Genomic DNA, 12343 nt, shown 5'->3' with positions numbered 1-12343 from the left:
AGAACGAGTGTGATAATTTCTTAAAAATTATTTTCTGTATTGATTTCACTTGATAAAAAGTGGTGTCATCTTACCCTGGCAAATATCCTTGCACTGTGTTATTATTCCGTGAAGCAGAGCTCTGGGAACCCACTGAAGCTGAGAACAACGTGTAACATTCTCCCCAGCAGTTGACGTTAATGAAAGTTGAGTCCCACGAGGAGACCAACAGCTTGCGTGATATTAGGCTGCCTATTATTAGATTAGGCTTGTTACAAAGCCATCAGAAATTTCACCAAAAGGCACAGTCTCAATAACAACTACTGTGCAGAGCTGGTGGAAGACGATTGCTTTCCTGCTTACCCGGGTGGCCCCATTTTCAGGTGGCTTTGGGGCAACCTACAGACAGCCCTGACACAGCTTGAAGTGGTCTCTTAAGATTTCTTCTCGTGCTGACTGGGATGGGTATGGATTCTCTACAACCCAAATTGTCTTCTACAGCAAAAGAAATCTTCAGTGACCCCTGCAGGGAAGGCTTTATTTTTTTTAGCCTGTGCACATTTGATGCACCATAGATGACCCGATGAGGATTTGGCAGTCTGGCTCTATGCTGATAATGCAGAGATCATTTTAGAACAGAAAATAAGTCTTTGCTATATACTTTTTAGAAATAGAGTCTACTGTTCTTCATTCCCACACCACCACTGTTTTTCCCAACATGCTTTCATTCATTTTGAGAGTAATTTATAGCAATTCTGATAAAATCAGTTAAGGAAACAATCTTCTAACATTTCTCCTATCCCTTTTGCATCACATGTTACATTGCACTTCACTTCTAAAGAGTTGGTGGGCAAGTCTGAGCCCCTCACAGGAGACCACAAAATTCTTCAAGGTGTAAGGTGACAGCAATTTGCTTTCACTTACAAGACATCTCCTCCTCTATCCACAAAGAGTACAAAAATTGCTAACGGAATTATTAACTAATAGTATTTCCATTATAATAGCTCTGCTGCTCCAAAACACAAAGCAGTGACCAATCATTCTCCCACCTGCCGAAGTCCTCCCACCCTTTGCAAGTGTCTCCTCTTTCAGTGACACAGCATTGCTAGAGCATCTTTTGGGGGAATCAGGAGGACTGTATTCTGTATGTGGTACCTTTTCTGAAATCCCCATACAGTCATCCTCTGCAGTTAACAGGAGTGCACCAGTGGGGCAGAACCAAGGGGCAGCATCCTCCTTCAGTAAGCTGCCGTGAAATAGTTTTGACCAGAGAGTTTAGTGGTTCTATCTTGGTTTCCAGGTTGCATCAGTGTCTCCCTGGGAAGGTCCGGATGGAAACCTTGCTTGTGGAGGACCACTCCTGACAGCAGCATGTGACCTCAGAGCATGAAGGGAGCATAGGCATAGCACTGCTGAGCTGAGCACACACTGCCACCTCAGGCATATAGTTTCACACTGCTTAGTAACAGTGCAGATTCACACTGTTTTGGATTGTTTTCAGTTACTGCCTTTGCCTTGAGATTTCTCCTTGGAGGCAGGTTGCTGTTCCTATTTATTTGTCCTGTGCTCAGATGAAAATCCAATATCCATCAATTACAAGCGGGTTTTGCAACCCATGGGACTGAACACAGAATTATGGTCAGCCCCCACAAAGACAAAGGTCCACACCGACTTAGTTGACTAAAAAGTCTGAATCTAGAACTAAATGGCAATGCTCAGGACTGGTTCTGTCAGCTGCTCTCACCCATGGGCAGAACAGTGCCCTGATCAGTTACATACAGTCACACTTGACTAAAACTGTTTCAAACCAGAACTTTTCTTCTCAAGAAGTAGTGCTGTGCTTTAGTATGATCGGCATCATTTCTTTAGCACAACCAGATAAACAATGATTTCCTAAAATAAACTTTTTTCTTTGTGATGCCAGTATAACCTACTGCATATCTAATGACTGCTTTTCATATCTAGATGGTTTTTGGTGAATTTGTCCACTTACCTGAATGCTTTTCTGAATTTCTAACTCTACCATTGGTCACTAGATCTGGTACGGCTGGAGTGTGGCAAAACTGTTTTTCTTCTGACCTAAATACATTTGATTACCTGATTTGCTGTTCTGTAAGTGTTGGAGGATGTCCAAGCCTATGTCAGATTTGAGTATTTTCCAGCAAAATGTTCTCATTTGTAAGCCTGGCTTTTATGAAGCAAAGATATATCTTTCTTTTATCAAGGCCCCCAGCTGTAATTCTCCCATGGCCAGACCTGGAGAGGTGCTGATGCCTCCAAACACACCCTAATTTCAGAGATACCAGTCTCAGCACAGCTTAGGACTCAGCCCATGGTGTGATGGCCCTTTTATCTCTCCTCAGAGGTGAAAGAGGCAACAAGCAACAGCTGATTGATGGGTGTGATCAGATATCTCCCATGAATCACCTTGTGGCAGCGTGGCATATCTCTGTTCTGCTGTTGTTTTAATGCTGTATACAGGGATGATGTTTGTGACTTTGGGTAGGATACCACTTTCCTTCTACTTCCATCCACTTAGGTTTTTCTTCCTTGTTTTCTAGAAACTTTCTTAATAATAAATTGCATTCTATTAACTTCCAATTTGAGTTGCTTTTTCTTCCACTAGTTTTTGCATTTACCAGTAGCAACCTATATTCCTACCTGCATTTGCCTACTGACCTTGGATTCAGGAAATTGCCCAACTGCATGCTTTACTTTGAGGATAAGCTTAAATTTCACCAATTTTAATGGGATTTAAGCATGTGCTTAAAGTGAAACCTAAAATAAAATGTCCTTCCTGAATAAGGATGTTCTCCTGAGTCAGACCCTGCATGCATTGCCTTAGAATAGATCCTGGCTGTCCCTCGAGTATGTTAGACATGCCGGATGCTTTCAGAAGTGGTTAATCTGATGAAAGAATTCATCTCGGAGTCATAAAGAAACCACAAGTTTCCTTCACTTTCAGTCTGCTTCTTTGATATCGTTGGTCAGCTGCTGGTGCTGCAAGAGGATTTGCGTGGAAAGTTTCGTACTTTTATGGTTGTGTAGGTAAGAGATCTACCCAGCTGCTCACACATAAGAAGCTGGTGTGACTTCTATTTCTTAACTCTGTGCAGATGACCCGCTTTGCGAATACAGGCTAGGCTCGTGTACTGACATTTCGAAAGTGGGAGTTGTCCAATGAAGACTAAAACCTCCAAGACTCAAGAAATGGGCGCAAGGTGATAAAGCACGAATACTGCAAAACAAAGGGAGCACAAGAAGTGCAAGGGGCACATACACTCCCATGACTCTTCTTCCTTGGACAGACGACACACTGAAAGCTTTTCTGAAAAGGGAACAAATACAGTGTCAATACACAGCACACTACCATATAAATGTCATATGGGAGATACACACCATTAGTCCTGCTGGTGGTGCATTGTTGTAAATCGGACGCGGTTTTCTGAGTATATAGAAACATTTTGTTTTAGAAATGTTGTAGGGTGTTTTGTCATTTCCTAATTTTCTCACCTTTTTTTTTTTTTTTAAATAATCGAAAGCAACTCGTGGAATTAAACTCAAATTTGCAAGTATTTCAGATGGCTCAGAATTGTATTTTATAAGGGATATATTATTCACTTCTCCCCCAAATGTGGGAACAATATTCCCATTACGATATGTTTGCAGTTCTCTTCAAAAACCACTCTCCCAGTAAAGTCCTGCTCCCTAATGATCTGCTTTACTTCGCCTAACTTATCCACTGTATAAGGATGTTTGTCACCCTACTGTATCCTTTGCATTTCCTTAGGATATGCTAAATATTTGGGTAAGGGGATTCTTTCCATGTCTTGGTCAGGGAATCACCATGTAATGAACGAGATTGAAACCCAAAATAGCGTGGCAATTAGAGCATGAATTTATGTATATAACTTCCATAGAGTACTTTAATGCATGAGATTTATTTTAACCTGTAGGTGTTCCAGCTTGAAAATGGCAGGGTAACTTAAATTTTAAAAAACTATAAGAAAATTAGCCCAAGGGAGAAAATCCTGCAAATGAAACTTCACCTATAGCAGCCGAATATGTTGTTAAGAGCTGAACACACTAAAATCATCATTGTAATTGAAGAGTCAACTGTTTTTACTTCTTTTATACAGTCTTTAAAATTAATAACATAAATTGCCATGTATGAATCTGGCTATTCAGAGCACACAAAGTTCTGTTGTTTGGTATAAGAAGCTTGCAAAAGCAATCTACTTGTTTTCCAACCTTACTTGAACTAACACATATCATTTTATTTGTAACCTGGTTCAATTTTGTTTCAAAAGACAATTTCTACAATGACAGCTTAGTAACATCAGACTTGCTGTAACTTTTGCATTTTTTATTTTTCTATTAGAAGCTCAAGCCAGAAAAATATCCCACTTCTTGGCAGTTGATTAGAACCATTTACTATAATTTTTGACACTGCAATTATATGGTTCTGTGTCAAATAATGCATTCCAAATTCTTTCCTCATGGAGAGAGCCGTGTGGCTGGCAATATTTCGATGGACTTGCTTGGATTATATTTGCGATATTGGCGGATAACACAGCTTTGGTTCTACATATGCTTGGCTTGAACAAAGCCTACACAAACATAACTTTGAGAGAAATGCATTCTTTTGTAACATTATTCTTGGGGGTTATTTGTACTCCAATGGCAAACAAAGCGTTCCCAACCCCCAGATCGGGGGCTGCCATTGTGCAGGACCCAGGAGGAGTTTGATTGAAGGTCCTGACCCAGGCAAGCATCTGACCAAGTGTTATATCGTGGTTCAGTTGCTTGTAATTCCTTCTGCCCCACTTTACAGAGGACAATTAAAGAGCAAGGGAGAGGCTGAGCTGGGGATTGAGTGACTGAACGAGGAAGCTGCTGTCTTGGAAGGTTGCATGTCCTGCTGGTGAGGGATCGAGGTGATCTGAGTGCTGTGCCTGGGCACATGCTTGTCTACCATGGAGAAAGGAGGGTGAGCTTTCCCTCCTTGAAACCATTGAGAATCATGATCTTTTCTTCCTTTGCTTTCATGACAAGTGCCCTGAAAACAAAGCATTGAAACCACTTAAAATATCTGTACAAGGCAATGGCCAATGTTTTCAAAGCCTGCTGTTACTTTTGTTCAGGCCAAATCTACTCAGCAAGATTGTCCTGAACTAGCAAATGGCTTCAGCTGTCCCCAAACCACATTCATTGGCAAATAACTGCATTGCCCATAAATAAATACAGTTTCACTGAAGTGTGATGGAAACATTGCACACGGTAAGAGATCTTTGCAAGACTGGAACTGCAGCTTGGCCTTGCAGGGGAGCAAGCCCTGTGCTTGAGTGCTAGGGTGTTAAAACACCTGGCTATCTTAAATACCTGTGGCTAGTTGGCGAAGTAGGTTGATATGCCCTAATAGTAGTGTCAGCAGCTCAGGGTAGGAAGGTCAATCCATCTATAAAGGACTGTTTTTCAAATGGCATTTTTCTCTATTTTGGGTCAACCCATTATCAATATCGTGTCTAAAAAAAGGTCTGTTGACGATTATTTTCCACATCAGATAGGACAGCCCAGGTCTTCTGATAATTATCTGCATTTTTTTCATCTGCTGTTTTGGTCTCCTAACACTCTGAATATCTGATTACGCTGGTAAATCTCACAGTTGACTGACCTACATTGGACATGGAAACCAGTGGCTTCAAATATTTGTGCCCACAGTGTATGAAGGCATAAATAGAGACGCAGTCACAGCTAGAATGAAATTTCTCAGAAAAAATAAAAATTAAAAAAATAAAATCCCAAGCCTGCAAAACCATATCCGCAAATTGGTTTCTTACATTTTATGTAGTCTTCACTGAAGTCAATGAGAATGTAGTGTTCAATTGTGTAAAGATAAGCCCATATGTAAGTCTTTGCAGGACTGAAGTTCACATCTGTACTGTTATTTTCAAAACCAAAATGAGCTCATTAAAAAGAAATCCAACAGTTACAGTTGCTAAGTGACAACAATTCAGGTACCAGTACTGTCCTTTGTTGAACCTAAGAACTGAAAAGCTATGAAATATTAACACCTAAAGAAAACAGAAATCTTGGTTACTTTGAAGTCTAAGGAAAATTTTCTACTTTCTCTTTCCTGTTCCCATTCTCTTCCTGTCTCTTTTTTTTTTCAGTTTTCATTTTCCTTTTTTTTTTTAATGCTAGATTATTAAAAAAAAGGACAGTGGCATGAATAACATGTCTTCTCCCCTCTCTTCATAAAATACTTGCCGTTTACAAGCCAAACAAAACTTTCACCTTGATTCTCTTGGTTGTTAAAATAGAATTGTGTATGGGATACTGGTTACAACTTTATGGGTGAAAAGAGGATCACCCCTCCATCAAGACAGCCATGCAACGTAGAGACAGATTTGACTAGAGGGACAGCCTGGGACAGGCTTGCCTCAAGTAGATCCTGCCTGGATTTCATAAGGAAACAAAGCTCTCTGCCCATTCAATGGAGGGGTTGAGAGCTCAAAGATAATCAGCTTTGCATGAGGTTGTGTAGCTCAGTAGGGAGGTGAGGGAAAGAAGTTGCATGCCCACTAAGGGAAAGACGGGAGGAGCGTTTTGTGCTGTGCTGGCTGCATTTTGATTTTGTCTGCTGCTGCCTGGCACATGGGCACCTGCACAGACCCAGGCTGGCTACAGCGCCCTGACTCTTGCGCCGTGCCTGTGGGTGGCAGGAGGGAGCGGAGGAAGCCTTCACAGTGGGGAGGAAGGATTAGGGAGCAAAGATGCAAAGGAAAGCAAACTGCCTTAACGCCACAGCTCCTGTTTGAGAAATGCAGTGGCACTTCATACAGAATTGTTGTCCACAGTGCATTGTGGGAAATATTGGGCAAATTCTAGAGTCAGTAAGATCAAGTGACTCAAAGTCAGATCAAGGCCAACAGAAGGAGGGGTAATTTAAAGATTTATCTTTCAGTTGATGCAGTCTTTTGAGAAGACGGAGATGAAGAAGTAGATGCCCCTTTATTCAAGGTCAGGTTGGATGGGGCTCTGAGCAACCTGATCTAGTTGAAGATGTCCCTGCTCATTGCAGGGGGAGTTGGAGTAGATGACCTTTAAAGGTCGCTTCCAACCCAAACTGTTCTATGATTCTATGGTTCTGTGGAGTTGAGTGCCATGAACTGGAAAAGTTTGGGGTCTTCTAGGGTGGGCCCAAAACACAGATCCTTTTAGAATAAGTGCCTCATTCTACGGGTCTAATGCTGCATACAAAACTTCATTTCTGTTTTACTGGATCCCAGCTAATTGCGAATGGTTGTTGGGAAAGTCACAGGCCACCAAGGTAATTCAACACACATGTTTTAGCAAGTTTTTCACACATGTCTGGCAAGCCTTTCATAGCAAGAGAAGGCTTTAGGGATTCTTTCCTGGGCCTTAAATCATGTATTAAATCCTATCAATTATTGGTTCCCTCCCTGTTTCCACTTCTGCTCATTTTTTTGGTATTGAACAGTACTTTTTGTGTCTTGTAACATGATCTACTTAGGGTTTTGAAACTCAGAATTTCCAATGTGTAGGAAACTGTGATAATGTGTAATTTTAATTCTCAGTGAGTTGAAACCTTAATCTTGTTTAGGCAAGAGGAGTTTTGCCGCTCAGGTTGGTGGAAGCAGGACATTGTCTTTATTTTTCTTAAAACACCGAGTAACCTACAAAGTGCTTTAAATATGGGTAAAAAGATAGTGATGATGACAAATCCCAAGTCTGTAAAAACTCTGAGTTAGAATTCACAGAATCACAGAATCTCCTAGATTGGAAAAGACCTGTAAGATCATCTAGTCCAATCATTAACCTAACACTGACAAGCCCACCTCTAAACCGTGTACCTGAGCACTATATCTACATGACCCTTAAATACATCTAGGGATGGGAACTCCACCACTGCCCTGGGTAATGCGTGCCAATTATCTTGGCAATTAACTGTATTCAATGTGTTTTTTTGAAGTCATAAGCATTTTATGCCCACAGTTTTTATCTATTAAAGTAACTGAGAACTCCTTTGCTCTCTTTCTTGCGGGTGTATTTAGTCCCCAAGAGAAAATATTTTGGTTTATCATTGCCAAGTCCTTTGATTTCACTGTAGTACTTTTAAGATAATAATCTAATTTCCTTGTATGTTGTTGGAAATGTCTTTATCTAAATGCACTGAAGTTTTGAAATGTGGTCGTATGGAAATCACATCAGGTAGGACTTTATCAATGTGGCATTTCTTGGGTGTTGGAAATACTTGGTATTTGTCATCAGGCTTTACAGATCCAAGGTATGCTGTTATTCTTTAGAAGAGTTCATAGGCACATTTCATTCCGGCAGTAAAAAGTTACTTGAATAAATTTCTTGAATAATTCCAACGGTAGAGAGTTGCCGACGGGCAGTTCCTGGGATCACCCGATTTCCAAACAGAAGTCCTTTCTCCTACCCAGACGATCCTGTGTGACCACCACTGCAGTATGGGGTACAGCTCCCCAACATGGGATCTAGCAGAAGAGAGGAATGAGGGGTTTCATTGCTAGAGAAATGAGGGAGCTATTTGTAGCACATCATCATGCTGTGATTTGAGACCTATCCTCTCTGCTCTTCAGAAAGCCACAAGAAAATTGCAGTCTGTACAGACATTTTTCATTATTATTTCCTCTCAACATGTTTTCTCTGGTCTCCAAAAGATAATGAATATTTTCAGTTTAATTGTATAGCTGAGATTCAAGATAGACTAGTGTTAGTTAACAATGATTTTTGAATTATTTTTTTTTTACTCACAAGGCATATGGTATTACTGGGGCTCAGAGAAAGCCAGAAATATCAGACAGTTACAGAAATGTGTGAGTCTTACCCTTTTTGGATCACACAGCCTAGCCTCGGGAGTATTCCTAGAAGATGTACTATCATATTTTCCAAGTGCTTAATTTCTATTTATTTTTTTAATCTTATTGCAAAATAATTGTTCAATGATTCTTGTTTTCATGTTTTCAGTATTTAAAAGGGCCAGCAAAATGTATCCATCTGTCCTAGACAGAATAAAGAAAAGAAAATAAAAGAAAAACAAGTTACCAGTGCAGTGGAAGTAGTTTGCTTTTACTGTATATGTATGCAGTATGCATTTAGTGTTTGGAAACAGTGATGGGAATGGCATCTCCTGCAACCTGAATTTCTCCTTCACAATTCTGACAAAAGAAGGATGTTCCAGGAGAAGTCTAATTAGTGCATTGCACCATCAACCCCCACCCTATTGCTCTTCGTCCTGCCACCCACAGCTGAGGGTGGCATCAGGCAAGGGATCCCTACTGCAGACAGGGCAATTATTTCATTTTTAACATAAGATACTGAGAGATACCTGGCACAGATTGAGACAAACTAAATAGACCAAAGTTTTGTTTATATGTCTTTGTTTTCTTTTACATTTCCTTTCTTCCCCACCACTAACAAATTCACCTTTCATGGAAGTGAACTGTCTAAATGGAAGGGGGCTGATCAATACCGGGGAAGAAGATCAATGGGGAATCCGTTTTTTTGCTGTTGTTCAAATAGTGAACTACATCTGTGTTCATAATTAGCATAAAGATGTATAAAAGTTCTGAGGGTTTCTATTTGTGTCTGTCTGTCGGGGTGAGAGTGAGGATATTCCTGGGTGCGTGCATGTATCTCAAGGTGGTCAAAGGGTGGCAGATTTCGGTTATTAAGAATGATCTGGATTAGCCCTGGTCTTTCTGGGTCACTAGGTTTCAAACACAGATATTTCACATCTGTTTCTTGTTCACAGTCACTAACAAAGAAGTACAATACCAAAAGAGTCCCAATTTTAGATGCGCGTCTGGTCCTTTAAGGAATTCAGCTAGTTACTTAGAGAGAGGGGAAAAAAAAGCACAGCTATACCTCCTATTCAAATTTGCAGATTAGGCAAAAGCCCAGGGGTGAAAGGTCAAATAAAACAGTTGAAAGCATTTTCTATAGACTTCCTGGTCCTGGAGAGGAAGAAAGAGCATGCAGTCCTCCAAAGCATGCTATAAAAGCTAGAAGAGTGTGAGAGACACTTTAATAGGTTCCATTCTTGATGAAAATCTTGAATCAGCCTCACTAATATGGTGTAGAAATCCAATATGCCAGACATACTTGCTGAGTGCAATGCCCATCAATCTAGGGATGGTAAGACCTTGAAGGACAGCAGTCTGTAATGACCAGTTCAAACTTTGTGTAGTTCAGTTAAAATTATCTAAAACATTTGGAGGAAAGTGATGAAAAATGTTGGCCTTTGCCCTCACAGTTATTTCTTTTTTCATTGCAGAGAATTTCCTTTTTGAAGTGTTTTGGTTTGGGGTTTTTTTTTGTTTTGTTTTTTTTCTGTCCTGTGGTATCACTGTCACTTAACCAGCTTTAAATTATCATCAAGCACAAAACAAATAGCTTTCATATCAGTGGCAACTTTCAGCCAAAGGTTTTAGTGCACTTTTATTATTAATCCATACAGCACTCCTTTGGCATTAGGTGCTACAACTGTTAACATTTAGGAGATGGGAAAATTACGGAAGAATGAAATGAACATTGGGTGTGATTCATCTCACATAATCAGAATTATTCAAAAGCTGTGTGTCTCTGGTAGTTGTACAGGTTCCCTTTGTAGGTAATGGAGAGTGAGAGAGACGTACTTTAAAGGTGCGAATAATCTCACCTCTTTTAATTAGCTGTTGTAGGTGAGACTGAATGACATGATGAAGATAGTTGTAGTGGGGACTACAGAAGAAGTCTTGGGGAACTAGCTTAGCCTGGACATCTACATTTAGAATCGTTGAAGCCTGATGAAATGAACCCAGCTTCAGCAGATAGAGATTGAATTCCCTATCTGCAAGTGAGCATGTCAGCACTTCCCTGTTATGAAGTACATATGTTGACTATAGCAAATAACTCCTGTGTCAATATAATTGTGACTGCGTCAATGTAATTCATGTAAACAGAGCTCCCATTTCATTTCCCATCTCTGTGGTATTATTTTTCTGTAGAGAGTATAGCTGGTCTCCAAAGATGATCAGAACAGAGAAGGTGGGCAAAGAGTGGTGTAGTCACCAAAAATATTTTGGCTGATAGAAGCTTAAACAGCTTGAGTCATAGTTAGGGACTCAGAGTTAGTAAATGAAGTACTTCGACTTTCATCTAGAAAATTTCCAATGTTTCATTTCTGTAAAACTTTGTGAATTGAAAGGCAATCCATCCTTGATTGATATTCTTCCATGAAGTAGAGTTAAGAAACAATCGTGTTGCCCCCAAATCAGGCTCTCTCCCAACTTTTCAGCTCTGCCAGCAAGTGAAGTTAAATCATTGCTATCACAGGAAGGAAGGTGGGAATGAGGGGAAGACGTGAAGGGACTAATTGGTCGAATGGGTTGGAGCAGCTGAAAGGAATCAAAGACGGGAAAGTGGGAAGATGTTAAGCCGTAACCAGCATTCAGGGCAAAACTGACAGTGGGTGCCACTGCGGTAGGAAGAAGTTTTATTTATCTGCTCCTGTTAAAGTACTCTTTTTATTAAAAGAAGCAATTTCTGACTTTGGAAAGAGCTGTTTAGCACATTCCGTCGGAGGAAACGATGCAGCCAGGCAAGCCAGCAGCTCTCCTTTAGAGGGGCACGGAGCACCCTCTAGTGACTGTCGCTGCCGAGCTGCCCGCGGCTGCCAGGGGCGCTCCCAGCGCTCAACGCCAACTGGGGGAACATCGAAGAGATGAGGACACATTCCTCTTTGCTCCGCTGTAGTGCCAGACCTGGTAGTAAAGGAAATGAGAAGCGCGAAAGTTTGGAAACAATGCTGGAGGAAAGGGTGCTGTGTTGCCCCAGTGGCCAGGTGGTGATAATTTGTATTAATTATATGGCTTTACATGGGCTGCTTGCTTTGACATAGTAATTGGAGTTTGGCCAAAGCAAATGCCCCACTTCATTCAGAGTAGCACCTCCCAGAGTTGACTTCCATGCTTCTAGCCGTGGGTCAATGAGCATGAGTCCACCCCAGAACTGCACCCCATTTTTCCCAGGATGGAGTTTGTCCTGTGCCTTCAGACCTGATGCTGCATCAAACCCACTCAAGCATGGAAGGAAAAGGTCTCTTGGGCAGCCCTGAAGGCCCAGCAGTCCTGGGGGTGGGGGACGAGAGTCCATTAGCCTGGAACAAAATGGTCCTGCAGCCCCTCGGGGCAGGTTGGGAAACTCCATTCTTCTCCTGGGCACCCCTGTTTGTTCCCCTGCTAAAAGCCTATTTGTGAGAGCTTTCTTTGTGGTGAGGGGAGAGTTTCCCCTTCTGTGAGCAGATTTACTGACTTTTTCCTCAGAGACAGCT

Source organism: Charadrius vociferus, unplaced genomic scaffold (assembly GCF_000708025.1).
Source record: "Charadrius vociferus isolate BGI_N301 unplaced genomic scaffold, ASM70802v2 scaffold298, whole genome shotgun sequence".
Taxonomy (NCBI): Eukaryota; Metazoa; Chordata; class Aves; order Charadriiformes; family Charadriidae; genus Charadrius; species Charadrius vociferus.
This window is presented reverse-complemented; position numbering follows the sequence as displayed.